Source organism: Hibiscus syriacus, unplaced genomic scaffold (assembly GCF_006381635.1).
Source record: "Hibiscus syriacus cultivar Baekdansim isolate YM2019G1 unplaced genomic scaffold, ASM638163v2 tig00111208_pilon, whole genome shotgun sequence".
Taxonomy (NCBI): domain Eukaryota; kingdom Viridiplantae; phylum Streptophyta; class Magnoliopsida; order Malvales; family Malvaceae; genus Hibiscus; species Hibiscus syriacus.
In genome coordinates this window covers 896,676-902,675 of record NW_024063020.1, presented here as the reverse complement: position 1 = coordinate 902,675, position 6,000 = coordinate 896,676, and positions in this window count along the sequence as shown.

The window sequence follows — 6,000 nt, the reverse complement described above, 5'->3', positions numbered from 1 at the left end:
AAGAAGTTTACAAATTAAGCACAAAACTTTGATGTTGGTAGGTTGGTTCAATATGATTCTTTTTTACCTTGGGAAGCTTTGACCATCAATTTATACTTGTTCCATTAATTCTAGCCGTTGGGTATCATTATAGTCATTACCTACAACCAAAAACAACATTTAATGCACAAGGGATCGATCCTTTGGTGAAAATGATTGATCATTTTTCAAATAATTCAATCATAGCAAGAAAGGGATTGATCCTTTAAGGAAAAATGATTGATCCTTTTCCTCGAGGGATCAATCCTTTTTGTAAAGGGATCAATCCCAAACTCACTGTAATCTAAGAGATCGATCCATTTTCAAGGGGATTGGTCCTTCGGTCAAAGGGTTAATCCTTTTGCTTGGGGATCGGTCTTTGAGCTAAAAAATCCTTGGAAACTGAATTTTAAAGCGCGAAAATGATCGAGTATGGTTTTGAAAAGGTTCAACTAAGTCGGAAAACATTTAAAACATATTTTTCAAGTTAATTTAGACTTTGAATTATTTTTTATAAAATTTTAATAAATTCAATTAAGTCCAAAATCAAATTTTACAATTTATTGTTATATCAAAAATCTTAATTCAACATATTTTACTTTTAGTTTAACTTAAATATTAACTTTAAAAAATATATGCTCTTGGATCAATATTTTGGGTGTTTGTTTTAATTTTCATTCAGCATAGATTTGATTCCCCTCTTCACTCATTCATCTTTTCATTTGTTTTCTTACAATCGTACGGTGACATGTGTCAGTTTATAGTTGGAGTAAAATAAATATATTAAATTAAAAAATAAAATAATATAACTCCTAAATAAGAGATTGACATGTTCATAATCAGATTCGATGATTGGAATTGTTGAATTAAATTAAAACTAGGACTAAATCAATAAAATATATAAGTTTTGAGGATTAAACATATAGTTTGCCAATTTTATTAATGACACATCTGCACTTCTGTTAAATATTAATGATAAGTGATTTGATTGAATACAATTAAATAATTAGATGTTTGATTGACAAAATTAAAATAATGGTGATTAAAATAAAAGGAAAAAAATAGTTAAGTGATCATTAATATAATTTATCCTATAATTTAATAATATTAATGATTGTTGAAATGTTTCATATGATGTATAAGAAGCGCAAAAATGGAATCCACAATGGACATTAAACATAAGAGAAAATTTAGGGATGGGCATGGGTCGGGTCGGATTTTCAGTTCACCTAACCTGATCTTAAAATTATAAATCCACATTCGACTCGATTTTTTCAGATAAAGTCTGAATTCGACCCGACCTGACATGAAATATATTTACTAAAAATATTATTTTTATTCAATAAAATAGAGATTTAATTGAAATAAAATAATATATATAGAGGTATATTATTGTAATTATCCCTAAATATATAAGATATAATTATAATTTTGGGTTGGGTCGAGTATTTTTCACCCTAAACCCGACACGACCCTGTAACACCCCCAAACCCGTATCCGACCCGGATACAAATCCAAGGTGTCACATTGACATTTCAAAACATTTACTTGTACAAAATAGTGAATAATTTTAAACTTTTACTAAATACAACTGAATAATTACATAAAATACAATCATATGATTTTACAAAACCGATTAGAGCATTTCAGATTCAAATCTTTATTTACATGTCAACCACAATCAGTATTACAAATTACATATTATTCAATTCTTTTCTGATATGATCTTTGGAAAGGAAAAACTGGCATATCTTGCTTGACTTTTATCATTCTTCCTCTTCTCGGAACCTACGTGTGAAACAATCACACGCTAAGTCGTTGACTTAGTGAGGCATATAAAACATATAATAAAACCTTAGAACATTTCATAACAGAATGCATATATGTACATATACCATCATGATCAACATCATTATCTTGATCTCTATCATTATCATTAACCCGTTTATCATATGATCTTGTACTTATCATTTATATATATATATAACACATATATCATCTCACAAAGAAACACACATAACATTATATAATTCTTGTAACACATTTCATATCACCAAAAGCATATACATCACATATATTGTATTTGTCATTGTCTCTTTATTAGCCCATGGTACACTTGTGATTCAATGTAAACAATAATAACATGATATCATATAATAATGAAAACACTTTTGATATCTTTTATAGGCCCATGTACATTACTGAGAACTCAAGGTATGCGAGTACACTGAGGCTGTGCACATATGTTGTCACCACAGCTCGTATAAATTCCCACTAGGGGCATTGAACACTTGTCCCGAAGGACCACTATGTCCCGAAGGACCACTATGTCCCGAAGGACCACTTTGTCCCAAAGGACCACTATGTCCCGAAGGACCACATAGAAACCTCAACTATTGGTATGCCAACTATACCCTTAGCTCTCATATCACATAACATGAGCATTATATTTATATTATTTCACATATTCATATAGGCACATAGTTCACTTACACGTAGAACATTTTCATATGATTCACATTCACATGTCACATGGCTTATATCTTGTTCTTATGTCTTCTCATAGACATATATTTAAATGTTCACATAGTCACATAGCTTATATTCTTTCTCACGTAGTCACATAGGTCCATGTAATATAACGTATATCACATGTGCATGTAATCACATAGATCGTATCATATAGCTTATATCATTTCTCATGTGTTCATGTAAACACGTATGTCACATCTTGTTCACATATGTTCATATATACATCACATAGAATAACATGTAAACTTATACATGTACTCATATGCATACTTTCATATAATCCGTATATCAATGCCATGTAACTTATCTCACAGTTTTACATAATCACTTATATCACATTAATTATATATTATTTCCATGTATTAACTTATATTGGATTCACGTATATTATATTACATATTCCTAATCACTTATGTCAATACCATATAGCTTGTATTATAATTTCATATATTCATGTAGTTCAGTATCATATATCGCATATACATATAATCATGTAGATCATGTCACATATAATAACATATGACACATATACTCATTTTCATATACTCATCCACTCATAAGAATTCCATCAATCACAAATCAAATAATATTTTAGGAGTCACTTCTTACCATAGTAACTCTGTCACTGGCTCATCGCAAGCCAATGTTTGTTCGATAACATAAGTACAATTAAATTTGCACTCACCTTAACACTTTATATATCCAAATCCACTTTTATGATTTATCCCTTTGGATTGATCCTAACTTTATGGTCATTTCAGAACTTGCTTGTGCTCTATATCTACACAATCATACATATATATTCATATCAACATTCCAAATATTATGATTCGATCCTTCATTTCTTAGACTAAAAAAAGGCTACTTTCATTTCTTATTTAATGTAGGTATCGGTACACTCTATAGGGTATCGATACATCCTTTATCTGATAATCGATACAATGCCTATGTATCGGTGCACTTATTGCATTCGATGATTTTTCGTTCAAGAGGGTATCGGTACCCCAACCATGTGAATGTTGCACTTAAATCACCCATATTTTCAAACTTCCAAAATGGTCATATTTCACATCTAAATGCTCATTTTAATTCCAAAACAACAATTTCCAGCATAGTACATCAACTATTAAATAATTATACAATTATTCACAACTTTTCCAAAATTATCGAATTGCTCCCCCAACTTTTCAAAAATTACAAAATGGTCTCAAATTTTTCTAAAGCTTGTAGAATACTTCCTACATAATTTCCATACCTTATATAATTTTTCCATAATTTTTCTAACTCAAATATAACATGGCCGAATTTTCAAAGAATAGTTTCTAGAAAGATTGAACATGTTTTAACCATAAATCAAGCTTGAAAATGAATCTGCAACCTCTAAATCATCAAGATTTATCATCAATTTCATGAATCCTATCATGAACATAAACCCTTAGATTTGGGATCTTTGAAATCCAGCAAGATTAGAAAGAAATATTGGTACCAAATTATAGCGTTTTTCGCGTAGATCACTTTCATATTTCACGGTATAACTCGAATTCCAAAGGAATTGGCTCAAAAATTGAAAACAAAATGTTTTCTTACCTTTGGGAGAGCTCACATCTTTTCTACTGGAAGATGAAGAAATTCATATGATATTTCTTCATCTTTCTTAATTAAATATTGAATAAAAAATTCATTAAATGTCAAATTGCCACTTTACCCTTAAAATCAAAATATCTATATTAATTTACCCTTAATGAACTTGATATTTACATTAATACCAAGCCAAAACAACCTTATCATCTTCCAAAGTAAAATATGAACAAAATATTTTCCCACTTTACTATTTTGCCCTTGAAATTTTCAAAACTTATAATTATGTCACTTTAATCCAACAATCCAAATTAAACATGGAATTAAACCCTTAAATATTATTTTCCAACATTTAAAAATGTGAAAATAATATATTTATTTCCTTATTTTCGAGACCAATTGTAACTTTTTAAAATTACCATTTTAGTCCCTAAACTTTTCAAAGTTTTTACTTTGGTCACCAAACTTTACAAAATCTTATAATTTGGTCACTAACTAAATCCATTATTGGAATAAAATTCTTTTTGGGAAAAATACCACTTAGGTCTTTAAACTTTTCCCAATTTTCTACTTTGACCATCAAACTTTCAAAATTTGCATTTTGGTCACTAGTCCTCTTTTTGGGAGGTTACAGGCCCGACCTAAACGTAACCTTAAAAAAACGACACGGCCCAACTCAAATTTTTATAAAAAATCCGATCTGATAGGGTTGGATCGAGTTAGAACCCGTCGGATTCAAGTCTCATGCCCATTCCTAACAAAAAATATTAATAATATCGGGAGTTGGGATTTAATTATTAAGTTATCATGTTAAACTTTTAAAACAGAGTTAAATTTTAAATTATTTAATTTCATAATCGATGGGAATCTAAAAATTATTAAAACGAAAAAAATATAGATATAATTTAGTTTACCTAATTTTAAAACTAATAATAAGGAATTAACAATAATTAAATATAAAAACCAACACTAAGAAATAATATCGAAAGATAAGAAATTTTTGTTAAGAAAAGAAAGCAAAATATCTAATTAAATAAATGAAATCAATTATTCTTGTAATCACATTATGAAGGTAAAAAAATTCAATTTTTTTACATAAAACATTAAGGATAGTTTGGTTCTAAAAAAACATACGTTATTTTTATTTTTCGTTTTTTAGAAAATAGAGAACATTGAAAAAAAACGTATTTGGTTGTAAAATTAGAAAATTATTTTTGAAAAATGAAAACAAAAATAAGTGAAAATATGAAAACATAAAAAGATGTTTTCAGCATTTTTATTAAAATTGTTCTAGAAATTTGAAAAATAGGAAGGTATAAGACCTAAATTTTTTAACTTAACGTACACTGTAAGACCCCAAATCCTAGGTTAGTAGTTCGGATCAACCCGAGATTCATAATTTGAGCCCAATAGACCTAGAAAATAGTTTGAACCAAGTTGAGTTTGAGATTGGGCTTGAGTTAGGCCCAAGTGTTAGGGATTTGGGATTATTTTAGCATTATGAGGAAAATAGGAGGACTAAAAGTGTAATTATCCCATGGCTCAAAACAAAAGTTGATTCCTTTAATTCAAGGATGATTTCACATGTGCCAAAAACCCACCAAAATACTATTCCATTTTTTCTTCTTTTCTCTTTTCTCTCTTCCTCTTCCTCTTCCTCTTCCTCTTCCTCTTCCTCTTCCTCTTCCTCTCCTCTTCTCTTCCTCTTCCTCTTCAAGGGTGAGCTAAAGGTTAAAGGTTTTGAAAATTTAAGCCTAGTTTGAGTCATCAAAGGTAAGAATATTAATCTACATCCCTTAAGCTTCATTTTAAGCCCTTAATCTCAAGTTTTGGTCATAGTTTAAAAAATGGGTTTTAGGGAGGTTTAAGAGA